Source organism: Chinchilla lanigera, unplaced genomic scaffold, assembly GCF_000276665.1.
Source record: "Chinchilla lanigera isolate Chin_1 unplaced genomic scaffold, ChiLan1.0 scaffold00013, whole genome shotgun sequence".
NCBI classification, from domain to species: Eukaryota; Metazoa; Chordata; class Mammalia; order Rodentia; family Chinchillidae; genus Chinchilla; species Chinchilla lanigera.
Window position 1 is genome coordinate 32,595,063 of NW_004955414.1, and position 27,478 is coordinate 32,622,540.

The 27,478-nt window shown below is 45.6% G+C and overlaps 1 protein-coding gene across 10 annotated transcripts in view; it reads right to left on the reverse strand.

Annotated features, from left to right (window-relative positions):
* Sergef (secretion regulating guanine nucleotide exchange factor) overlaps positions 1 to 27,478 on the reverse strand; it is a 217,296-nt gene that overhangs the window by 15,644 nt on the left and 174,174 nt on the right. The gene's annotated exons all lie outside the window — the stretch shown is intronic.

Sequence of the window (27,478 nt, forward strand, 5' to 3'; positions counted from 1 at the left end):
TACTCTAAAACTCTGAAACCTAAAATACTCCAAAATCCAAAACTTTGTGAGTACTGACATGAAGCCACAAGTGGAAAAATCCCACACCAGATCTTGTGAGATGGTCACAGTTAAAATGCATGCACATTAACCATACTCTACAAAACTACCTTTAGGCTATGTGCATAAGGCATTAGGAAATATACGTGAATTTTGTGTTTAGACTTAGGTCCTGTTCACGAGGTATATCACTATATATATGCAAATATTCCAAAATCCAAAAAAGTCTGAAATCTAAATACTTCTGGTCCCAAGGATATCAGATAAGGGACATAACCCGTATCACAATGAATGGTTTAACTGCCCGAAAAAAATCCTCTCACTTTTGCTTATTATCTTTCCATCTGCCAGAGCTGATAGATAACTGGATGAATAATTACAGAGTACCCATATATTCAAGCATGGTTCTAGTTGTAGGGAATATAGCAGTGAATAAGACACAAGGTCTCTGTCTTCAAAGGGCTTATATTGTAGCGAGGGACACAAGTAGACATGCAAATCAACAGAATGCAGCTAGCAATAAATTGTAAAGAAAACTACCCAGAAGGACCTGACTCAGATGGATGGGGGCGTGTCTTAGTCACTTCATCTCTGGGACAAAAGACCTGACTCCTGCAACTTAAAGGTGGAGAGATTTACTTTGGCTCAAGTTTCAGTCCATAATCAGCTGGTTCCAAAGCAGGATGGCATGGCAGAGGGGCATGGCAGAGAAGAGCTGCTCAAAGCCTGGCAGATAGGAAGCAGAGACAAGGGAGGAACTGGGAAGGGAGATGCACATTCCAGGCCACACCCCTAGTTGCCCACTTCTTCCAACCAGACCTCGCCTCCTAACAGCAAGTCAGTTGTAAGCCCCCATAACCAATCTCTTCCCAAAGCCCCACCCTCGAGTGTGTGAGGCTCTTGGGGACATCCAGATATTAACAGTAACAGGAGGTCAGGGAGTCCTCTTCAGTCTGGTGGCCTCTGTGCCACAACCTGAAAGACCACAAGGAGCCAGCCACATAAACACTTGGAGGAAGAGCTTACCAGCAGGGGATACAGCTAACACAAAGGCCCGAAGTTGGAAGAAGTTCTGCCACTTCCAGATACAGTTAGGAGGCCAACCGCAGTGTGTCTGGAGCCCAGGGAGAGGGGAGAAGGCTGGAGAGTGAAGGGGAAGCAGAGCTTTGAGGGTTTGGTGAAGAGGTAGGAGTTTGCATTGCTGAGGAGCTGCTGGAGAATTCTAGGCAGGAAATGATACTCTAACTTACACATGAAAAGGCTGCTGTCTGTGCAGGCTGGATGACAAGGGCAAAATGGAAGGACCAACTTCGGAGGCTACAACACTGCATAGGCAGGAAGGCTCCGGGGCTCAGAGCAGCTGGCAGCGGTGCTGTGAGGTTGAGCTTGTAGGCCCTGTTGATGCACCACTGTGCATAAGCAAGTGAGTGATGAGAATCAAGACTGATTCTCCAAGCAATGGGTGGACAGCAGGTCTATTTATGAAGCTGAGAAGGCCTTGGGGAGGAATAGGCTTGGGGAGAAAATCAGGAGTTCTGAGCTGGCCATTTTAAGATGGAAGTACCTATTAGACATGAATGCATAAGTATATTCCCCAAATAGAAACCTCTGCTGAGCCCGAGAGATTATAAACCTGGGAACTGGGAAACCGAATGACAAATGGTAGGAGCTACCAGGTGGTCAATGACAGCTCAGAGGTAACACCATACTTATGGTTCTCTGAGTCTAACTTGGTGCCTTTATCACACCAAACTGCAGCTTCTGTTTTTGTTGTTTCTTGAATGAAGTGCATGATAGGATGGGTTAAGAAGTATAAATTTTCTTCATGAATGTGCCCACTTCAGAAAAGAAAAAAACAAATAGTGCCTGAAAGCAAAATTGCCATTTTTATATACTTAAACCACTGGTCCAGTTCTTCCCTAATCCTGATGAGTGGCCAGGATTACAGGCACCGTCTCCTCTCTGGGGGTGGAGGTTCGCGGGAGAAGGGCATTCCCAGAAGATGCTATGTTTGCAGGAGAAACGCCAGGGGCTCTTGGGGACACCTAACTCCTGAGGAGTAGGAGGTCACCCATAAATGTGAGGCCCTTAAGCTCCGGCCCTGGGAAGAGAAGCACAGCAGAAGGTATGGAGGTCTGGTGAGTCCCCAAAGGCCTTGCTCACACAACTGTATGTGTCATCAGTCGGGACTGCTCGACCTCCCAAGGGTTTAGCCCTACGGGACATATTCTCTACCAGAAAGTACACTGGAGCTCTAAGGCTGAGGCCAGGCAAAGGTGTCTCCAGGCTGGCAATCAGTCAGGGGCGTGGCAGTTCAGAAGAAAATCCCGACCTTGGCCTACGCTGTCCTACACTCTCTGGTCCTGGCTACCTCATGATGCCCAACACTACGAATCCACACTCACCGACCCCTCTGGCCACATTGCTTTCCTTGCTCCCCCTCCCCTGACCAGTCCCATTCCAGCTGGAGCCTTTGCTCCGGCTCTTTCCTCTGCCTAGAACTTCTCTCCCAGGTAAGCACAGGCTCTCCGTCCTTCCCTCATTTAGGTCCTTGTTCCAATGTCCCCACCTCAGAGGGCCATCCCTGATCACCCAGTTCTATCTCCTCCCATCCCCTCAAGCTGCTTTGTTTTCCCCGCTAGCATGTAACACCCAAACATAAACTTTTGTCTGGCTGCTTGCTAGAATGAAAAGCTTTGAGAGAGCACAAAATTTCACTTTATTCAACCATGGTATCCCAGCACTTAAAGGTACATAAAAAATGCTCAATAAATGTTTGTTTTAGGAATGATAGTTGTCATTTACCCTCAGAGGGGCTCATTCCCGAGGGGAGGGCAGGTCAAACACCTGAGCAGGTCATGCGGAGAGATCACTGATCCAAAAGAACTGTTGTGTGTATGCATGTGTCGGGGCAGGGCGGGGTGCATTTTGTAGGGCATTTGTTGCCTCAGTTGTGGGGGACAGGAGAACCGAAAGATAGGGGGTGAACAGGCTGCAGCTCTGGCTCTCAGACTCCCTTGGCTCCCCTTCCGGTCAGGCCCAGCCTGGCTTAACTCATCCCAGCTCACTGAATGAGCACTCACCTGCCTGTGGACTGACCCTGTCCTTCCTGAAACAAGGCAGAACCAGCCAGGGAGACTGTAGCTCAAGTGCGCACTTAGTGAGTCAGAGAATTTGGAAACAGTTGTTACTGCTCAGCGGCTATAGAGGCAGGCAGGCTTGCATTTGTTACTACCCGTCACCTACTGTACACACCTAAGCCTTAGCTTCTTCATCTGTGAGTAAGGACAATCATCTGTGCCTTGTCTTCGTTTTTCTAAAACAAATACACAGAGTACCTGCACAGAGTCCATCACATGAACATGTGCGATTGACACTTATTCCCTTCCCCATCTCCCCATCTACTGCTGGGCTGGGCCCACATCCTGCCCAGGATCCAGTCCCCAGCGCTCCTTGCTCTGGTCCATCTTGCTGTCAGCTATTAGTAAATTTGGGAGAATCCCCCAATACAGGGGAACATGACAAAATCATGCCAACCCTCCTCTCCCTTGCTATCCCCTGAAAGCCCCTGTGAGGAACAAGTAAGAGATATTTCACATTGTACCAGCTAAGGGTTCAGATTAGCGTTTGTCTGAGGCATCCTGACAGGCACAAGCCAGTAAGCATTGCTATGGAAACTGCTTTGTTATTCTCTGCTGTGTCATTTGTTTTCTGGCTCAGTTGTTGATGTAAGGGGGAAGGGCAGTGGATGAGGGATTCAAGGATTAGACTCCTAGGGGCCATGACCGAAAGTAACTCCCTGCTTCTCCCTGGGTCTTAACCTTCACCAACGCCAAGGAGATGGCCACGTTTCCCAAAAGGTGGCCCGGTAACCATCTGTACTTATTTACAACCAGAGTCCTGGTGCTCACCCCAGACCCACTCTCCAAGGGAGATTCTGATGCATTCCAGAACTCAAGACTCACTGCGCTAGGCTTGCAATATCCCAGTGCACAAAAAAGGTAACACTGAAGCCACTGTGGGTGGAGTAGGGGTGAGGGACACAGCCATCCTTCAGCCACCCTCTATGCCCAGCTGGCTCCATGGACTCTGACAGCCTCCCAGACTACAATTTGGAAACCACTGGCGCAGATGCTTTTCTAGAGGCATCTTGTGGGTAGTCAGAGTGCAGTTTCAACCTCACTGGCTTTAGGGTCCATGCCAGGGACTGACGGAGCAACTTCTAAGTGTGTCTGGGTCTGGGTCATAGAGATGGAGCCTTGAGGGTCCCTGTCTGGCCCCTCTCCTCTCCCGCTGTGGCACTGTTCTCCTGCTCTGCTTCCTGGTCACCACGCTCTGCTCCAACATATCCTCCTCCCATTTCTGCCTTGAAGCCAGCCAATCACAGGCTGAAAAAATGAACTAAATTAGGGTTCCTCACTGAAGTTGTAGGTGTGGGGTATTATGTCCAGCAAGCAGAACGCGCACACACTTCTCTGGAAGGGGAGTCAGGATTCATGCATTCATTCATTCATTCGTTCACTCACTCACAACAGTTTATTTAATGTTTTCTGCTTTCTTTACAGTAAGCATTCACTTGAAGTCAGGAGCTCTACTTTGACTAGATGTATAATCTTGGGAAAGTTACCCAATTTCTCTGGGGCTCAAAGTTTTCATTTGAAAAATAGGAATATTTGTTTTTCCTTCTTTATAGAATTCTTCCAATGATCAAATGAAAACACCCATGAAAAGTAGTTACGTGGAGGAGAGTCTGTAAATGGCAATAACTATTGTCATTACTATGATTAGCAATGGATATCTAACTTTCTGAAGTCTGTAGGATTAAATGAAGTTCTTAGAGACCACTACAGATTGTTCCTGTCCTACCCTCCAATAACTAAACTTCCCAAAGGTGTTGCAGGGTTTGGAGAGCTACTAGTCCAAAAGCCTTCGAACATCCATTTTCTTACACGGCTATTTCTTTCCTTTATTTTTCCCTCTCTCCTTCCTCTTCTCTTTTCTCTTCCCCACTTCATTCTTTCCTTTCTTTGATGGTACTGGGATTGAATCCAGGGCCTTTGTACTGAGCTACAGCAGAGCTCTTTTTAGTTTTTATTTCAAGACAGGGTCTTTCCAAGTCACAAAGTTGCCCAGGCGGGGCTCAAACCTGTGATCCTCCTGCCTCAGCCTCCCAGAGTTCTGGGATTACAGGCATGGGTAACCATGCTTGACTTAGAGAGTGCTTTTCAACTGTCCAGACTGTGATGCAATAGGGCAGCTGGACTTGCTGTGGTCACAGCATTGCTGAGATGGAGGTGGCCCTTGGCGATAATGCCCCTCTCGCTAGTCACTTCCTTGGAATTTCAGACTTTCTATCAACCGCAGCACAAATCTGAGGCAGGAAGATAAGGGGGCAAGAGAGGTAGCTCACTGAAGAGCTGCTAGCTTGTGACAGGCTTATGATCAAAGTATTTTGACTCTAAGCTCAGTGTTCTTTACTTCACGGGGATCACACTGTAAAAGAGCTATAGATCCCAAAAGTCTTCATTCAGGGGAAAGACCACCAGAGTTTAGGCAGAAGATGGGACAAGCCCCTCTCCCAGCCCCTCCTGCTGTGAGCAATCAGACAGCCACAGTTATGAAGCCTCAGTTCCCACATCTACAGCATGAGCCATTCTTACTCCTGACAATTCCAGGGCTGCAGGGAGCTCATGTGAGAGAACAGACACCTTCTATATATTATAAAGTTGGACATTTATTATCATAAACACCATATATTATGTCCAAAGGGTGGGAGAAATTTGCCCAATGTGTTCACCAAGAAAGCTACAGCTCTGGGAAGAAGAAATCCCGGGCCTCAGGACAGCAGGCCATCAGAAAGTCAAGCTGATCTACACAGGACAGACTCTCAGGCTGGCCTGGCTCCAGTCCTGCAGACCACACTGCACCAAAGCTGCACACAGTGGGCAGGAGCATAGAGCCCACCAATGTGCATGAACTCCTTCTGGTCCCTCACCCATTCACCCAGTCAACAAATGTCCTCCTCCTATCAATTCCAGATGAAGTGACATTTGAGTGCCTTATGTATACAAGGAGAGAAGGTGCAAAAATGAATTGGATAGTCCCAATTTTTAAGGAAAATAGCTAATATTTAACACACCCCGAGCTCTTGCTATATACAGGAACAATGCTATACTACTTCTGTTATGCCATTTTATACCCCAATAGCCCAGCAGGGCAGGAATGTTCAGGATCTGTGTCAAGGAGCTGAGGCTCTGCTGAGGCTCAGGCCTAACCGAAATCTGAGATGAGGCCAGGACTTAAGCCCAGGACAGTCTATCCAGATCCTGATCTTTAGGCCCTATGTTCCTAGCTTTGTATTCCTGTGTGAGCTCAAGCAAGCATCTTCTATGAGACTCTATTTCCCCCATGAGTCTAATGGGCACAGCAGTGATTGCAAACAATGGTGAGTCAAGCGAGAAAGGGAGAAAGGCCTACCCAAAGTAAGGCACGAGATGTGGCGCCCAGTTCCCATTCCTCAGAAGAAAGGATCAGCCATAACCCAGAGGAGTGAAGACGTGCTCAGGCTTCTGCCAGATAGGAGTGGAGCTGCAGGCTTCAGAGGGGCAGGGCTAACACCTGCCTTTTCCACCAATGTCAGTTTTCCCACCCAAGCAACCCCATCTACACACTCCACGCACCCCCCCAACCAGCCTTTATTCGTGCTGTGCACCTGCTTCTCCCCATCACCTCTTGGCTTTCTGCCTCGGCAGGGAGGGGGGTCTTTTCTGATCATCAGCTTTCTCCCAACAGACTGTAATTGAAAGGCTTTAACAAGCTGTCACACGTTATTTTATCAAAAGGCCTTTACAGCAATGGAACAGCATTTTTCCTGTAAGATCCCGGTCCTTGGCGAAGGGTTCCCTGTCTTTACAACTTGCTCTGCTCTGTCTCAAATGGAGGAAGAACAGTGGCCCTTTTCCATGTGAATCTTTACAGCAGCAGATGCCAGCAAGGTTGCCTGGAGAGTCCGGAAATGCCACGTTGCCATGGTAACAGCAGACCAAGGTTTGGGATGCTTTATCCCTGGTGAGCTGCCCTGGCAGTACCACGCCATGCTGCTGGTGAAATCTTCCTTGATGAAAAGCAACAAAAAGCCACTCACGGACAAGAAACTGTTTAGGGTTAGTGCTGAGGTTCAGTTCCTGTGAACACACTTGCAGGCCACTCACTGAGTCCCTGGCTCATGAGGTCCGGCCCTGGCTCTGTACTGTGGCTCACTCAGCAAGTAATATGGTTTTTAACTGGCTCAGCCAACAGAGCAGGCCTTCCCCTACTCCAGCCCCCAAATTACCACTTCTCTTATTTGATGCCGCCAACCAGGGATCTGATGGCGTGGACCGTGGCAATTAGCACAGCACCCGCATTTATTGGGAAATTAAGAGCCACTGATTAGCCTAATTCCACGCCATTTATAGGCAGTGAGTATCAGCCTAAGACTGACTTTTCCAAATGGTGGCCCAGGGGGTGGTATGTTCATGGCTTGAGTTTGAAATGGAGGCAACGGGCTGGGGAGCCAGATGGTGAAGGAGGAGGGGAAGGATGACTTACCTCTGGCCTGGCTATATGTCAGCCACTGCCTCCCCAGTCTTGCCCTGCTGAGAGAACTGACAGCCAGAGGTGTTTCCCAACTGAGATCATGCCAATTTCCAAGTCTATCCTCACTCAGAAAGGGAGCCCATTTTCCTGTGAGTCTCCTCTCTCATCCCTGCTGGGAACATACAGCTACAGGTCCAGTGTGGACTGAACCGGGGAACTCTGGGGCTGGAGGCCTGAGTCATCCTCTGCTTGCTAAGCAGACTCTTTTGACATCCCCCCATTTAAGGCCTGAATCTCCTCTCTGTCCTCAGGTTGCTGTCTAGTTGGTGCTCCCTGAAATTTGAATGCCTGTGAAATTTGGTAATTACCTCAAGATTCCTGTGATTGGACCCCTGGCCTTAAATGGGCCCCCAGGAAGCTGACATGCCTAGGATCATATGGGCCCCTACCTGTATTTGAATGGTACCCGTATCTAAATGTAGCTCCTCTGGATTTCTACCCTCTTTTGCCAGTTTGCTTTAAGGGGAGCCAATCTGCTTGCGCACAGCACACAGGTGTTATAACTGTGTGGAGATTAGTAAACAAACACTTGCCCATAGATGCTGAGGAACTTCCAAATCCCTCCAAGGAACAGGTATTGAGGCTTGGTGGCACAGGCCTTGACAACTTCTGTAATTCAAACTCTAGCTTGCTAAAAAACAGGGCCCAGAGCCTGAGGCAAGAAGATCACAAGTTTAAATCAGTCTGGGCAACTTAGTGAAACTCTGTCTCAAAATAAAATAAAGGGGGTGGGGGCAGGAGACGTACCTCACCATAGAGTGCTTGACTAGCATGCACAGCCCTGGGTTAAGTCCCCAGGACCGAAAAAATAAATAAAAGAAAGTAAGAAAAGGGGAGGAGAGAGAAAGCGAAGGGAAAAAAAGAAACGGCTGACCTAGGTCTTTCCAGTCATTCATAAAACATCTATTTTGACCTATTTGATAGGGGCCATAGCAATATAAAATGAACCATTCCTGGCATCTGCCATCAAGAAATGCACAGCTTAAGGAATCAGCAGAGACTTCTTAGTAGACAAAGAAAAGTTAGGGGAGGGGAAGAAGGGCATTCCAACTATAGGTAGAAGTACAGTGTGAACGGAGGACAATGGAGCCTGCACAGCTAATAATGGTATTTCTATCTGGTAGAAGAAGAAGAAGTACAAAAAGTAGTAGAAGGAAATAAATTTAGGATGATAGGGACGGGGCATATCTACGCAGATGACTCAGGAAATATAATCCTCAAAAGTCCTGACTAAAGCTTTTGGACTTGTATTCAACAGCCAGTTGGAAGCTACTAAGATTTCGGGCAAGGGAATAGCAGAATCAGAGCTATTCAGAAGCAAAATCTGGAAAAATCATCATCATAATCACTGTCATTGTTGCTGTCATGACAGATAACACTTGTGAAGCACTTACAATATGCTGGGGACTTTTCTAAACATTTTAAATTGAATGTGGAGGAAGGCCCATAGGGAGACCAGTTTGAAGACAGAGGGAAGTCAGAGTGAACGAGGCCTGAGCTGCCTCAGCAGCCACGGGATGCGGAAGAGGGGAGGGTGGAGAGACAGCAAGGAAGCAGGGCCAAGAGGACCAGACACTGGGCATTGGTGATGCTACAGAGCAGTGGTGTGAGCGACTGGGGATGGAGGTCACAGCTAGGTCTAGGAAGTGAGACTCTTCGATTCACAGGCCAGGGAGATAAATCTACAATCAAAGATTCAAATCCTAAAAACAGTCAAAATAACTCTCTTGTCACCTTAAGTTCGGAAAAGTTTTGGGGAGGAATAGAACATGAAACAAAGGCAGAACTCTTAAGACCCCTGGATAAGAAAAGCCAGTTTTATTTATGTATGTATGTATGTATGTATGTATCTATCTATCTATCTATCTTTTTGAGACAGGGTCTTACTATGCAGTTCAGGCTGGCCTTGAACTCACACTGTAGCCCAGGTTGGCCTAGAACTCGCAGTAATCCCCCTGCCTCACCCTCCTAAGTTCTGGGATTACAGGTGTGTGCCACCATGCCTGGCTGGAAGCGCCAGTTTTAAATGGCTTTGTAGGAACCCCAGGGTGGGTGCTAAGCCCCTGGGACTCAGGCCCACAGAGGGAACGCAAAAGCTGCCTGCTCTGACATTGCTCTTGCTCCTTGAGCCTCACACATGCTCTCTGCTTGAATTAGGAGGGCACCTCATTCTCATCTATCCTCAGCCTATGCTCTATGGTCTTTGCCTAAGCTCAGGCATTTCCCTCCCCACAATCAGGAGGACTCTCATCCATCTTTCCTAGACCAGTTCAAATTCTAGGCTAGCTTTCCAGAATCAGCACAACTCCTTCCTCTAAAAACTCCCCAACCACTACTCCTCCTTTGAATCAAGGAGAAGTGTCACAGCAGTAAAGGAACTTGATCACTGGCCCAACTCATGGAGCCTGGAAAGAGACAGACTATGATTAGAATCCAAGTCCACAGCATTCCTGCTGACAAGCTATCATGAATTTCATAGTTCTCTCTGCTTTATCTCTCTTGTCCATGTCACAAGAGCAGAGATACTGTCTGTGAAGACAATGACTTACATGGTTCTGTATTCTTCATAGTGCCTACCACCGAGCCCTGGGCTCCAGATGACTCAGGGAACAGAATCCTCAAAAGCCAAAGGTTCAAGACAACAGGTCCTGAGAAAAAAGCAGTGTGCAAGTAAAAGGGGGAAAAGCCCTCCTTCCACCAATTCTTCACTGTTCTGGGATGCAAGTCAAGCCCAGCCACTGGACTGGGTAGAAACCGAGATGGGGTACTCAAAGGACATTTTCACAACCAAAGAGATGTCTGCATCCAGCACCATGCTCCAGCCCTGAGCCTCCTGGAGTGCAGTTTCCAGAGCCGGCAGAGGGCGACGCCGAGGTCGGCCTCCCGCCTTGAGGGTACTGGGTGATGGTGGTGATAGCATCCAAGTTTTTCTTTTCAACTTGAATCTTCAGACTTTGGGAGATAAAAGATCAACAAATTCAATGCCCAAATGTTTCAAATAGGGAGAGTAAGGTCTCAGTAAGGAGAGAGACTTGATTATTCATAGGATTCATCAAGGTCACAGCCAGGACCAAGTTCCTGGTCATTTGATTCCAACCCAGAGCAACTTTTCTCAACTAGGTCCTCGGCTGATATAGCCAGGAAGCCACCTGCGGGGATTAAGGGGTCACCAAGTATTTCTACATTGTTTCTTTCTAATGTTAAAACTCAAATACTGATAGACAGGTTTAGAGAAAATTAATGGGTTTAACTTAAGGTTCCAAGTGAAGAAGTCACTTGCTTGAAATCATACAGCTAAAAAAAACAGAAGCCAAGACTCATGCACAGAATTATCTGGTTCCAAAGCCTCCATTTTTCCTACTGGATTATGCTACCACCTTTAGAACCAGAATAGAAGAAAAAAGACAGGACAGACGTTCTGAGAAGCCCAATAAAGGAATCCATTAACATCCACTTCCCGAGCCATTCCTTTGCCTCAGGCCTTGTGCTGGGTACTGGGAATACAAAAGGAAATGAAATCCAGGAGTCAAGAGACCAAGAAGCAATTCCAGGGAGATCCTAAAGGAGCAGTTATAAAGGTTGGAAGAGAAACAACTCAGTCCTCTGAATTCTTAAAGGCACAAGATTGAGGAACTGTATATGAAAGGGATGGTATGATAGAACAGGCTGACAATTCCTGCCTAAAGATGTATGTGTCACTGGCCACAGACACTGTACCTGCAGGGTACAACACAATACTTGGCACACAAAGGGCACTCATGGAATAGCTGAGTCAATGATGAACACATGAAATGGTAGAGGAATAAACCGAGCTGCAGGGCCAGTGCTTGTAGAGAAAGAGTCTACCCACTGAGTGGGGTCCTGGCCTCCTTCCATCTACACAGGGGCAGCTGGTGGGTCCAGAAATGCTGACAGTGGAGGACAGAGCTTCCAGCCCTAACCCACTTCTCCATGGCAACAAGCTGACAGAAAACTGCGCAGGAGACTGAGAAACAAGTTTTAAAATAACGATACAAAACACCGTCAGTCTAAAATCACACATGCAAAGCAACAGCCTCCTGCCTCTCATGTCTTGGCAGGGGCACCACAATTGTTAAGAAAGTGCCTTCTTCCAGCCTGCCTCCTCCGCTGTCGTGGGGCTGGTGTCTCCTTTCCTACTGGGTCCTCTCCTCAGGGCTGCCAGGCAGGGTTTCTTTTGCCCTGTTCACAGTCTGCCCTTTAAGGCACGGTGTCAAATCTGACAAGCGACAGCACAGGCTCCACCGAGATGTACGTGGCCGGGTCCCTACAGTACACAGGCTGCCCCACTGGCTCTGGTGTGGCAGTCTTAGCCATGCTATCTGTGGCCCAGGGCCAAGAAGAGAGAGCAGACACCACTCCGCTCCTATCTCCTGTGGTCGAAATCCTGCTTCAACAGCCAGAGCTCAGCTGTATTTGCCTTCATCCCTCCAGACAACTTAATTGCACCTTCCACTGTAAATCCAAAGCCTTCTGTTTACATTTCAAATAAAATACTTACCGGTCTATTTTTCATTATACTTCTGCTTGCTTATTCTGCCTCCCTACCCCCCCCGCCGAGAACCTGGTATGTGATAAAGCCTCAATAAGTGTTTTCTGAATTGAGTCAACAGCATGAGAAAACATTTCAACTTGAGTAGCTGGAGACCAGCCTCCTCTGGTTTAAGGGATCCACTCAGACTCTTCCCCAGAGCCGAGGGTGCTCTGAGAGCATGAAGCAGCACCACCTCCTCTGCTCTGCTGGATCACCGCCTCCCTGCCAGTGCCGGTGTGTGTCTTCCCTTCAGCCTCATAGATGTTGGCAGACTCAGAAGGGGCCCTCAAAACAGGCTGACCTAGGGAACCCAGGTCCAATTCTAGGTTTCTCACTTCCCATCAGTATGGATTTAGAGAACTCATTTTAACCTCTTTGAACCCTTGCCTGGACATGGGAATGAGCCATTTCCATACCTCTGTCCTGCCTATCTCGGGAGACTGGTGGGCAGCCCAGAGATGATGAATGGTGAAAGGGATCTAAAAGCTGTCAAGTGGTAACTGCACAAAGGCAAAGTGAGGTCTTGGCCCCAGGATCTTATGAAAGAGGCAGCTGAGGCCTAAACTTACGAAGTGACTTCCTTATGATCTCACGGACATAATGACAGAGCAAGGCTCAGGTCTTCCAATTCTTGGTCCAGAGCTCTCTTTACAACCTTATGTTACCTTAGAGATTCCATCTAGGCATTCTTCGACTTTGGCAAAAGCAATTCAACATTCCATTGTAATAAGAAGTGTTTTTGATCACCTGTGCAGTATAAATCTCTGTGGTGGAAAACAGCCTAACTATACTTCCCGACGAAACATTCTAGACAGGGAGTTAACTCCCACATAAAGTCTTCTCCTTCAGCCTCTTGGTCACTGCTAATGAACCTACTCCAAGATCATCATCCTGGAAACTAAAACAAGCTTGCTGTGGCAGAAGCCAGGAATTATGATAGAACAAAAGTAATGAATGCAACACGGCAAATATGAGGGAAGCAGTTCAGGAATAATTTGGACAGGACACAGAGGAAAACTCTGCAGCTTTGAGCACAGGCTTCAGTGGAAAACCACTACCATATCCTAGGGCTTGGCTTAGGAAGTAGGGACTCTGCTTCTCGGGATATAAAGTCAGCAGGAACAGATCTGAGAGTGACAGGAAGGACACACAGGCTCTACTGCTCAGGTTCGTACAGCTTCTGGGTCCACATGGAGACAGCATTGAGTGAAGTTTTTTCAGACCTCTATGAGGACTTGCAAAAGGAGGGAAGGAATATGTAACAAAGAGAAACTTCTCGGTCAAGACCCCTAATCCTTACGTGGTGTGATGGCTACTTTTATGTCAACTTGGCTAGCCTATGAAGACCAGCTGTTTGGGCAAACAGCATAGATGTAAGGGTGTCTTAAAAATATGATTAATACTTACAATCAATTGACTTTAAGTGGATTACTTTCCCTACATGAAGTAGATGGGGCTGATCCAACCAGCTGAAGGCTTTAGGAGCAAAGGGTGAGGTTTTCCAAAGAAGAAAGAATTCTGCAGCTGGACTGCTACATATACATTGTGCCAAGTTTCCAGGCTTCAGATGCAGTGCTGTAACATTTACTCTTACATGAATCTCCATTCTGCCACTTGCCCTAGGAATTTCAGACTTGTCTGTACCCTATCACTGAATTCCTTCAAATCTGTCTGTTGCTCTCCCCTCCTCTCCTGTGACAGGGACAGACAGAGATAGAGATATATCCTACTGGCTCTGCTTCTCTGGAGAACCCTGATGCACACACAAACACATGTGAAGTTGGATCTTTCCATACGATTTACCTCAGTTAATCCTCCACATGACCCTGTGAAGGAGGTTTTGCTATTCTGATGGTCCCCCCCCCCCCCCGCCTCCGGTACCAGGAACCAAACTCACGACCTTGTGCTTGCCAGGCAGGCGCTTTGCCGCTGAGCTAAATCCCCAGCCCCTATTCTGATGTTTGTTTGCAGAGGAGGCTTGGAGAATTAAATCACTGGGCACTCATAACTCCAAAGCCGTGTATCTATCCACCTCACCACAGTGCCGTGAGGAAGTAAGATTCCTCTGAAAAATGCTGAGACTTAATGGTTGGCCAAAGCAAGCAGTGTTGCCGCTTCCTTTGCATTCTCCTTGGGGTATGATAGTTTTATTCCTTCAAGTAAGATGACTCAGTTTTACAAAACATAGTCTTCAGGATCTACATTCCTCCCAGGGATCTGTCTTGGACTTAAGGTTTTAGTTTTCATAGCTACTTCAAGGTTCCATCACTTTTAACCCTGACCCCCAAGCAGTCAGGAGAAGATGGTGTTTGGTCAGTCAACGAGTACTCTTCCTCCTGAAGGTAAATCCAGGCTACAGAGTGCTTCCTTTGGGCACCTGCCAAGAAGTGGGGAGACTGTGCACTTGGGTGAAATAAGGAGCCTTAACGGGGCTGCAGTGGGGAAAGACGACTGAGCAAGGACCCCCAGGTATGCAGTGCCAATCTCCAATCTCATGCTGCAAAGGCAGAGAGCTTTCTTAAAGGCCAGTCTAACACCATCACCTCTCTATCGGAAATCCTTCCCTGGGTTTGAGGTGTAGCTCAGTGGTAGGATGCAAGGTTTGTACGTGGGTTTGATCCCTAGCATCCAAAAAAGAAAAAAAGAGGAGAGAGAAAATACAGTCCTTCAAGGTCTACTCTACTCCAGCTCCTATCTTCTTTTCTGGCCTCTCTCCCACCCTAAATCTCACCAAACTGAAGTCCTTGTCACCTGGACTTTTAATCTGCCGTTCCCTATGCCCTCTCTCCAAACGAGATGAACTACTTATCTTTGAGAGCCTATCCCAAACAGTACTTTCTTTTCCCAGACTCCTCCAGGCTTGGCCAACTTTCCTCTGCATTTCTGGCCACACGATCCAAGAACAGCACCGTTCACCCATAATCTGATTAGTCAGTTTATAACCATCTCCTGCACTATACCAGGGATTGCCAATATATATGAATCTGAGGACCCCTTTTTAATATCTAAGAATTTCAGATTCTTTCCACATATGTGAGTTAAAGCAAAACTTAATGACAAAACATCATCAAGCTTATAAATGCAATTACAAGACTCTTCCTATATGCTGGAAAACAGTGCTGCTGCACATAAGTGCACACGGGGACATGAAGACCTTGTTTTGTCCTCTCTGGACTCTAAGCCACAGCACCTATTTGGAAACCACTGCTCTGGCCCAGCAAGTGTATTTTTTGATGATACAGAATACTCACTGACCCTATTATCTTCCACAACTATACTAGGTACTTGTATTTCTATCTCCTTTACATCTTAAGAAAATCTGTATTTCCCAGATAAGAAAGCAGGGGTTTGGAAAGTTAAAGCACCTTGTCTCAGGCCATGCAATAAATGAGAGACAGAGCAGAATTTCGTCTCCCCTCCCCTCCCTTCCCCTCCCCTCTCTTCCTCTTCTCCCTCCTCCCTCTCTTTCTTTCTTTCTTTCTTCTCTTTTTTGACGCTGGGGATTGAATCCAGGATGCTGTGCATACCAAATACACATTGTACCACTGATATCCCCAGCCACAAGTGTCCTTTCAAGAGAAAAGCAAAAGGAGATGTGATACAGGTAGGAGAGTACGCAATGTGGCTGTGCTGGCAGAAATCAGAAGGATGTGGTCACAAGTCAAGAATGTCAACAGCTACCAGAAGCTTAGAAGAGGGAAACAATGGATTTTCCCCAAGAGCTTCCAGACAGGGTCTTTGTAGCTGGAATTAAATTAAACACTTTGGGATGAGATCCACCTGAATTCTTCAGGTGGTCCCTCAATCCAATGACAGGTATCTTTATAAGAGATAGAGGAAAAGACAGACACACAGACAAGGCAATGAGAAGAGAAAAGCAGAGATTAGATTTCTGTAGCCACAAGCCAAGGAATGTTTAAAGCTACCAAAAGGCAGAAGACACCAAGACAGTTCCAATCCCAGAGTCTCCAGAGGACGCATGGCCTTGCCGACACCTTAATTTTGGATCTGAGACCTCAGAAGTGAGATCGTAAACACAGATAATGGGGCCGGGGCTAGTTCAGTGGCAGGGTTCCTACCTATCAAGCTCAAGGCCCTGAGTTTGATCCCCAGCACTGCTACATAAGTAGAGAATAAACTAAGAATAAATAGAGAATAAATTAAGTGGTATAAACCACTTAATATTGCAGTACTTTATTTTGGCAGCCTTGTGAAACTAATATATGCCTATCTCCTTAGCTTATCACATATCATCCTTCATCTCCTGCTTTATACCAGAACCACACAAATGACTTACACAAAAATACAAGCTTTGGGAAAGTGGCATCTTTTAGGTCTAAGTCACTACAGTATTAGTATCACTAGATTAGCATAGTCCCAGGTACACGTTAGGTGCCCAACACATATTTTTTAAAGTAATGAATGGCTTGTACCAATGCTGTGTCATGCTTCCAAGTCCTTGGACGTGCCGTTCTCTCTGCCTAGAAAGCCCTCCTATCTCTTTCCCTTGAAAACACATCTATCCTTCAAAATTCTACTCAAACATCACCTGTTCTCTCTGTTCCTCTTCCTACCACACAGATTAATCTCTCTCCCCTCTATACTAATTCAGTTCCATGTACATTGCTCTCGCACACCATGTCTTACATTGCACTCTCATTATATGTTTACATGCTTTCCTTTTTGAAGAGACTGGAAGTTGCCAGAGGGCAGCAGCTGTATGTGATTTACTTTGACTATATCTTCAGCACCCAAAGCATGGTGCACAGCTGCATATGTAGAGTGTCTCCCTGCTTTGATGTATTCCAACACTGAAGGGGCAACTTAAAACCAAAGGTAAATCTTATCGGGCTGGGGGCCAAAGATAAGCCTACATATTTCAGAGTCCATGAGCCCTGTCTCAATTATCCAAATGGCCTTTTAACACAAATCCTGGAGTGAACCAGAGGACAGTAGAATCCTGGGGATGGTACTGTTTAATTAAACAGAGACTCAAGTCACCAGCGTCTGGCTCAGGCTGGGCCTCTGGGACCTGAGCAGGCAACATTTCATCATTAGGAGGAAAGGAGATGACAAACTCTTTCCTGAAAAAACCCAGCAGGCAGTCAGAATTACTGGATGTGGATAAATAAAGCCATTATTTCCAAATACATATCTTAGGCAGCACTAAATGCACTCTCCGTATCACAGGCGATACTAAATTTAGAACTGGCAGTTTGAGTCATATGCTGATTCCTAAAGAGAAAAACTAAATTCAAGAAGGAAAAAATGAAGTGAAATATGAAAATAAAAATGCAATCTTAGTCCATAAGAGCAAGCTGTCAGGAGAGGTGAGGGGGAAGTTTCCTGTGCAGCATTTTGGCTAAAAGGGAACTCCAAGCGGGGAGGGCAGGGCCGCGCTGAGTAGCATGGTGGCAGCAACCCCTGAGGAGCTCTGGGGAGCTCTGGAGGGTCTCAGGGCAGCACTGGAGGGGTAAAGTGGAAAACACCAAGAACTAACCCAGGGCCCATAGCGCCGTCACACTCCATCTCCCTGAGGCCTTTCCTCAATCCTATAGTGAAGGCAGGTCACTCTCATCTCACAGGAGCCCAGGGGGCTTATGTGACTTGCCCAAATCATAATATCAGGGAGCAGGCGAGTGGACATTTAATAAACCTGTAGTTCTAAATTTACAGAAAAGGTGAAAAGACAGAGCTGAGTTCCCAAATAAGCCTTCCCCAGTTTCCTCTCCTGTTCACATCTTAGATCACCAGCACAGCTAGGGAGCCAGGCAGAAGGAACTGAAAGGCAGGTGAGTGCAGGCAAATTCTGGGAGCAGGGCTTGGAGTAAGGCACTGGTAAATGGGCAAAGAAGGTTGGGAAGGTGGTTTAGCCCAAACTGAGTAGTGCGCTCCAGCTGAGGTGGTCCACAGAGAGTGTGGACCATCTTCTCTTGCTATCTTGCTCAGGATATTGCGGTACTGCTCAGGCTCTAAGAAGTGGAACTGCTCTCATGCTGACTTCCAGTATCCTCATTCCCCACAGCACACATACTTCTACAAGCACTGTGGGACCCTTAACTCAAGATCCACTCCCCCTTTCTTTCCTAGTACAGGCCCCAAACTTTATTCAGGGTACGCATGTACCCAGGCAAAGGATTAATTGCTCAGTCTTCCTTCCTGTTAAGTGTGGCTATGTAACTTGCTTCCAGTCAATGAATTATACATGGACATTGCTGGGTGCAATTCAGGAAAAGTGCCTTAAAAGAGCCTCTTTGGTCCTTTTTCTTTTCTACCTGCTTCCTGCCTGAAACCATTGTCTAGAACTCTATTAAACATCTTGGATCATGAGAAAACCTTGAAGATAAAAACGTATATTAAGGATAGTAAAACAGGGAGGTAGAAATAATGGAGGTCTATGACAGCTAAGCTGGACTGTCACCTTACTGGCTTCAGAGCAGCTTAGAGGATTAGTAAAGAACACTTCTGGTTGTGTCTGGGTGGGTCATGCAGGAATAACCTTGGGTCACATATCTGGCCCCTGCCCCCTCCCTTTCTCTCTGGTGCTGTTCCCCTGCTCTGATTTCCTGGCTGCCGCGGGGTGAGCAGCTTTTTTCTATTGTGTACTTTCACCATGATGTTCCTATCTTGGACCCAGCCAAGCAGGGACTGAATCCTCTGAGACTGTGAACCACATTAACTCTCCTCCTTTGACTTACAGGTGTCAAGTATTTTGTTCAGCAGCAGAAAAGCTAACTAATATAGGATATTTGACATCTCATATGTGAATGTCTTAGTCTGCTCAGGGGGCCATAACAAAATACCACACAATGGGTGGATGAAACAAAAAAAATTACTTTTTTCACAGTTCTGGAAGCCTGAAGTCCAAGATCAAGGTTCCATCAGGGTTGGTTTGGGCTGAGAGGCTTCTCTTTCTGGCTTCAAGATGGCCACCTTCTTACTGTGCTCTCTCACAGCCGTGCCCCTGTGCCCAGGGTGGGGGTGAGCATGTGAGCTTCGGGTGTCTCTTCTTCTTATAAGGATACCAGTCCTATCAGATTAAGGCCTTACCCTGATGGGCTCTCTTACTTAACCTTTACCTCCTTATAGACCCGACCTCCAAATGAGGGTCACAATATGGGTTAGGGAGTCAACCTATGAACTGGTGGTAGGGATGAGGTTAGCAATTCAGCCCATAACACTGAGGGAAAACTGATTTCTCTCTGTTTAAGCATTATTATGTCTGCTATCTGTCAATGGAATGTGCATACAATTCCTTAATTATAGGCTCCCAAAGGCCAAGGAACATCTTCTATGCCTTCTACCTTGATGGTCTTCTGAGCTGGAAGTACAAAGAAAAATACCCTACATGCTACCTTTTAAGTTACTTTTACTCATGCCCTATTGGTAATCCATTATCGCATACTTACTGCATTCTAGATACCAGGCAATGTGCTCTATAATACTATAAATAAACATGGTCCTTGACTTCTAGGAACTTACAGTCTTTACGGATTTACTTAAACTCATTTCTCTGTAGAGGGCATTCCAGTAATACAGTAAATAAATGGACATTCAAAAGCACAGAAAGGAGGAATACCCACACGGCAGCCTACAAAGTTTATATATATTTACGTTGTGACTGAGGAGCCAAATTGACTCTGAGACGCCTTTCTCAAGGACCCACACACTATTTTCCCTGAGTATGTACTTCATTACCTTTGCCTAATAAATCCTGCCTATGCCTCTCAAAAACAAAACAAATGAAACAAAACAAAACCCCAACTAGCTCTGAACTTCCTAGCAACCATGGCAAAAAAGCAAACAATGTGACTTGGTTCTTATTTGTTGAAAAGAGAATGAATCCAAATCACTCATGGAAATTGAATGTAAGCATTTTCCTTTCTGAACAAACTCTGCCCAGTGCTTCTAGATACCTTAAATGTCCTGCGAAGAATCATTTTTTGATGAAATTCTAACTGTTGATTTCCCTAAATTATATACACAGTTCATTAGTTCTTGTTTATTCATCCAATAATGCCAGAGTGCTCACTCAGTCTGCACACACAGTTTCCTATTCTAGAGTGTTTATTGAAGAGTGTGAGTGATCACTTCAAGATGGTACAGAGAAAGGGAACTGGCAAAACCTGAAAGTTTTGAAGCTTGGATGTTAGGTGCATAGTTTTAAGAAAAAAACAGCAAGATGGTAGGACCTCTGGGGTCCTTTCTCTGGGAAAGGCCAGAGTAGATGGAAAGATAAAACACAGAATGAAACTGGTACGAGTCACCCATGGAGCTTCTTGCCGATATATTACAGCATCTTATGAAAGAGAGTATGGGTTTGAATCCCAGCTCTGGCACTATGCTGCTTATTAGTTCTGCAATTTTGGGGGTTTTAGCAGTTGAAAGCCTATTTGCTCACAAAGAATGAAGATGATATCTACAGTAATGTCTTCCATGGTGCAATAACAATAATAACCACCTACATATAAAGGCCTTATGTGTGCCAGATGTATTACACATTTGACATGAATTTTATAATTTAATCTGTACTATACACTAGATGCTATTGAAGAATTCAGAAACTGTTGGTTTCTCCCCAAAGCTATGCCAAGTAATGTCCTTTGATATTTTTGGAAGGAATGTACTTAGAAGGCTCTTTGCCAGAGCTGTCCCATGAAAAGCAGCTATACTGACACCCATTTTGTAACCATCTGCAATGCTGAAAGTTTGCTGCAATGCTTTCAGACTTTTAATTTTGTTCCAATGAGAATATGAAGAATTCAAACAAAACTCTTCCAAGGGCCCTTTATAACCTCCATTTGTAGTGGAAGAAAGATGAAGAGCTGGAACATGCTATTCAAAACATAGTGATCAGGCTGGGAGGAGGGAAAAATGGGGAGTTAGTGTTTAATGGGTCCAGAGTTTCAGCACAAGATGAAAAACTTCTGCAGAAGTTTGTGTAACTCACACATGCTTAGTATATGCAAGGCCCTAGGTTCAGTTCCCAGCACCTCAAAAACAATTCTGGAGATGGATGGGAGTGATGGTTGCACAACAACAACATAAATATATTTAATGCCACTGAAGTATATGCTTAAAATGATAAATTTCATGATGTTGATTTCACCACAGTAAATGTAACAGAAAAAATGATGATGATAATAAACAAATAATCCAGGGTGGTGAGAGGGTACAATACGATATATGATGGAGAACATATAAAAGAATCCAGCATTTGGGAGGCTGAGGCAGGAGGATCACCATGAGTTTGAGGCCACCCTTGGCTATATAGTGAGTTCAAGAATAACCTGAACTACACAGTGAAACCTTATTCTCTACGCAAAAGTTTGAAGGCTGGGCCAGGCATGGTAGCACATGCCAGTAATCACAGCTATTAGTGAGGCTGAGGCAGGAGGGTCAAAAGTTTGAGACTAGCCTGGAGAACTCTGCAAGACTCTGTCTAAGAAAAGAAAAGAAAAAAAGCTTGAAAGCCCTTGGGTTATAGGATAATGATAATATCACCCATTATTTATCAAGCATATCATATACAGGCATTTTCCTACATAATCTATTCTTCAACAGGGCTCAGCAAAGTATTCCTTGCCCAGAAGGATCAGGCTTACCATCACAAACCTAGAAAGTAGTGAGACAGATTTGAATCCACCCAACAGTCTCCCTTCTGCATCAAGCTGCCTTTGATTCATATATTAGTTAAATGATTGGATCTAGAATGCTGAAAAAAAATTTCAAGCCTAAGATTCCAGTCTAATGAATTGGGATACTGAGGATAGGAAGGTCAGATGTCCATCTTTCTGACAGTTTCCTGCACTGCCAGAGCATATGGGTAAACCTGAGCCTTGGACTAGGTACTCTGCACACGAGGGGCAACACTTCTGCTAAGGGGAAACTGGAAGATATCTGAGATCAAACTATAGCCAATACCAGGGTAAAGCTTCCACAGAGATCCATCAGGGCCCGTGGACCACAAATATCCGTGATGGCTGGAAGGGAGCCACCAGCCAACAGAAAACACGCAGCCAGCTCCTAACGCAGCAAGGGCTACTGGCAGTATTTCTCCCCACAGTGTAGTCACTATATCCCACAAGAGAAATTCTGAATAGGATAAAGCAGGAAGAGGACAAAACAGAAGAAGGATTAGAGATGGGTGAGGCAGCTCTGAGGTCTGCTGCTTCTGCTCAAATCCCTGCCTGTTTGTTCTCTTGGTGAAAGCGGACCACTCTGATCTGCTGCACAATCTCATGACTGCTCTGGGCCCCCTTAGAAGGCCTCTAGCATCATCTTCTACTCTTCAGTGACCTCCCTACCCTCACTGAATCTTGTCCTCCAAGGAAACACTGATTTGGGGCTGATCCTCGGGGTGAACTCAGTGCAACAAGCAACCAGATAACTAAGACATAAGGCTAGAGTCAAGGGATGGGCAGGAAAATTGGTCTTCCTCAAGGCCAGCTATTTATCAGAGGCCCCCTAGACACTAACTCTGCTTTTTCTCCACTGGACAAAGATGTAGACTTGCTGACTATGAGATATTTGTATACACTACTTTAAAAGAAAACATAGAAATTGGTGTAAATTCTTCAAGATTGATGAGACAACTCTTGCTATGATGTAGCAAGAAGTGGAAGATTCCTGGATGCAACAGGACTTGATTCTGCATGGACAGTGTCACTAGCAGCTATGTGTCAGAGGTGGAGGTGAGAGTTCCCCCACTTGCTCCTATCTCACCATGGCTCCCATAGAAATGACATTGGTAACTTGACCCAGTATAATCCTACAAAGTGTGTGTTATGATCTCTTTCCACTGAACTGCAGATTCTTGCTGCACTTCTCCTTTAAGGATTTCCCATAAGCATATAAGCTGGGAGTCATTGTGTGAGCAGCTCTCCCATACTGGCAGCAGGCACCACTTCCCAGGAGGGCCCCAGGAATTCCGCACAGGGCCATGGATGATAGTATGGCTGTGCGGGTCCAGCGGGAGGCAGCTGCTCCACTCCACACGCTTGGCTGTCGCTTGCTCACTTCGAGTGGAGGATCCGGCAATTATTTTAGGATCTTATAAATAATACATTTTGTCATCTTGAGTCTTCAAGGCTATTTTTTCCTCTTTGGGAAAACCACTTTTACTCTACAGGAGTTGTTCATAAATCAAGAGGAGTAGAAGGGACCGAAGCCTGAGTTCCTGACTTCAGCCCTCGACCCTGCTCAGTCCAAGAAGAGACTGGCTTCATATAGGAAGAAGATCTTATTTTAAAGATGAAAACCCTCTTGGATTGCTTGATCTCTGACCCGGAAAGTCCCAGTTTATAAGCTGTGAATACCACACTTAACCCCTGCCTCTCTGGGAGTCCTTACTCCTTTGTTAAATGCTAAGGGTTCTTTCCATCTGTAAAATGGGATGAAAGTATGAGTCATGTACAGTTGCTCAAGTGTCTGCAATAAAGTTAAGGCTCAGTATGTGAGCTCAGCTTTAACTGTTCTTGCCCCTTTCAATTGCCAAAAGAAGATGCATTTGTATCTTGAAAAAGTATCACATTTTTCCCTTTTCATAACCATGAATCACTGAAGAAGTGCTCTCCAATAAACAGAGCACAAGGAAATGCAGTAGTAAAGCAGACAGAATACTGAGCTTAGAATCAGACAGATCAGGCTTGAACATGGCTGGATCACTTGTTACATGACAGTGAGTTCCTTAATTTCCTTGGACTTTAATTTCCTAACCAATAAATGGGGATACACCATTAACTGCATAGTTTTTCTCAAACTTTAATGTGCATATGGTGGCTCCAGGGCCACCTCCTTGGATGACAACTCTCCTGATAATCCCAGAGAGAACTGGTTCCTACTTGTGCCACCAAAATACTAATTCCCACACTCCTGCCCTCTCTGAAGCAAATGTTTATCATATCATATTGGAGATTTTCATATTGATCTTCAAGCTCTTGAGGTCAGAGACCATGTCATATTTATCTCTACCGCCTCAGCCTGGCACACAGTCCTGGCACATAATAGGCATTCAGTGACTAATGCTGACTGACGCAGGAGAGACTGAAGAAACAGGTTAAAGACCTTTCCTCAAGGCTTATCCTTTCCTAGAGGTATTCACTCATATATTCATTCAGTCACTAAACGTATCTTTCAAGTGTGAGTTCTCAGCCCTTTTACTAATTTTTAGTGTACGTTAGTTTGAAAAGTTTCTTGATACCAAGTCTGTAAACTTCAATAATATATAATAATAATATAAACGTAGTATTTTTCTGAAGCGCTTTTCCATTTTCAAGATATAATTGCCCATTTTCAAACAATGAAGGCAGGAAAAAAATATTAAGTGGTCAATCAAGGCAGAGTCTCAAACTTTAGGTAAATAACTATCGCTCGGGGGAATCTGACTAAAATACTAAAATTTCTAGCTCTCACCCCCAGAGGTTCTGATTCAGTATGTATAATAACATAGTGCCCAGATATCTGTGTTTTAATGCTCCTGGACCCCAACTGAGGTCCAGCCTAGTGTCCCCCACCCCAAACTGAGCACCTGACCTGTTGTGGAGCTCAGCATGGGGTGTAGATCATCTGAGGGATCTGGTTCTGAGCCTAGAGCCATGGGATGGAAGGCAAGCTGCTCATATAGCACCTCCCAGAGACTGCAAAGAAACCCAAAACAAAGGACATGCAGGTGATGATGGCAGTTCCAATCCCATGTGCAAAACCATGAAACCAGAATAAAGGCTGTAAGTGGCTCATGTTTCTGAGGATATAACACCTGGGAGGAACAAGAACAACAACAACAAATTACAAAGACATTCAATTTGGGAATTAATGAAGGTACAGTATTTGATATATTTATTTTGGATTTATATCCTTTCTTTGAAATAACTTACCAAATGGAACCCAGTGGGGCAATTCAGTAAAGAGTGGAGGCAGTATGGGGAGACTCCTCCCTCCAGTCCGCCTCCCACACCCTTGCCTTGCATACTAGACCTGTGTCCTCTTCCATGAGCCCCTCCCTTGTCTTCTCACTGCCCAAGTCCAAACTGATGACCTCCTGCATTAGCTTTCATCAGAACCATCAGACAAGATGGGGCACGTTCAGGGTGGTATGGCCATAGACATCAGAACTATCAAGACCTTGTCTGAGGCCTTCTGTGACTCTTGCTTGTCCTCTTTTCTCCATCTACCTCCGCTAGGAAGCCTCACTCATCCTCCAAGGATGACCAGAGTGTAAAAGACCACTGTATTTGAAGCCGGAAGATCTGGTTCAGACCCTTGTATCACCATGTATTAGTTATTTGACCTTAGATGAATAATTTCCTCTTTCGAGATCCAGTCTTTATGTGTAAGTACAGTGCTAGGAGAGGTCACATCCAGATCTGCTCCAACTCTACAATTTCATGTCACACTGTGCTTAAAAACTATTAGGGACATCTTATTGCCTACAGAATTAAATATATAAATATCTGAAACATCTATGGAAGAGGCCTACTGTGATGATCTGGCCCCAGCTTTTATTAAGTGTTAGCTACCCAAGTGAAACTGAAGTATGCCCATTTTTATAAACATGCTTGGAGTTTCTGCTTCCTCAATGCTTTTGCCAAGATTTTATGTTAGAGGGGCTGGGGATTTAGCTCAGTGGCACAGCGCCTGCCTGGCAAGCGCAAGGTTGTGAGTTCAATTCCTGGTACCAAAAAAAAACCTAAAAAAAGAAGATTTTATGTTAGAAATTCCACTATGGCTACTTCCAATGTATATAATTCCTACAGTTTCAATGTCCAAACCACAGAAAGCTCCCTTAGGTTTTCACTTCACTCTCCTAGGCTAAAAACAAGCTCCTTCTCCCCTGACCCCTCTAACGCTTCTCCTAGCTGGTATCACCGTGTGCCCTGGGCCTGGTTCACACAGCCTTTTTTGTCAGTCAGCTCCTCGAGGCCAAGGCCTGTGCATATTTCCTACTCTTTTAGCACAAGATCTTGTTCAGAGAAAAGTTTGACAAGTAATTGTTGAAAAAATGTGAGAAACAGAATGTGTTAATCTGTTTTCTGTTGCTATGACAAAATGCCTAAGAAAATCAATTTGGAGGACAAGATTTATTTTGGCTTAGTTTCAAAGTTTTAGTCTGGCCCATTGGCTCCATTATTTTGGGCCTGAAGCAAGGCGGAAATATCAGGGCTAAAGGGCATGTGGAGGAAGCCACTTTCTTCATGGTAGCCAGGAAGGAAGAGGGAGGGATCAGCCCAACACATAGTGTTGCCCACATTCAGGGTGGGTCTCCTCTGTAAGTTTGCTATCCTATACGTCAATCAACTCTGCACACACCCTCACACACACCAGACCCAGCCACATCTAGAAGTGTGGTTTACCCATTTCCTAGCATCTCTCAGTCCAATCTAGTTGACATTAAAGATTAACCATTACAGAAGATGATCCTATTTTCATTAGGTCCTAAATTTAAGTGCCAGGCAAAGCAGAAAGTGTCACACACTGGACAAATTCTATCTAACCTTGCAAAAGAAGGAATACAAATTCTTGCTGCAGTGAACACCTTTTTTTGAAATCAATTCCAAGGATGTAAGGCATGAAAGAGTGCCACCAAGCTTGGCAATGCAGTATGTACACTGCTCATGAAGGTCTGTGTTATGGCTTGTGTGTACATGTCCCCTCAAACCCTCATGCAGTCATAGGTGGAGCTTTTCGGAGGTGTCTGGATCTGGAGTGTGTGTTGCTGGGATCAAGGGTGTGTAATTACTAAATCAGTCCACTGACTGGTTTGACATAGTTCTGGCTAGGATTAAGGGTGCCCCACCCTGGGCATGAGTGCTACACACCCTAAGGCTATAAGACACAGAGAGAAAGAGGGTCCCTGCTTGCTGCACGCTTGCTGTCTTCTGCCTACATGAACTGTTTCTCCTCTGGAATGCTCCTCTGCCATGCTACCCTGCTTTGGAGCCAGCCCACTATGAACTGAAACCTCTACAAACTGTGAGCCAAATAAATCTTTCTTCCTTTAACTTTGGGTGTCAGGTATTTTGTCTCAGCAACAATTCTTGCTTCCAAAGCCAGCTTGGGGTGAGGTGCCCAACTTAGGGCTGGAAGCTGATTGGGAGTGCCAGGCTGCCACAGAGCCTACCTCATGGCCACAACAACTCAGCCTGAATTCTAAGCACCATCGGGTTTGGGTGAGAGGCAGACTTCCCGCCTGTAGGATTGTTTAGAAGAAATTTCCCTCTCTGACGACTCCTACCCTTGGATCTGGACTAC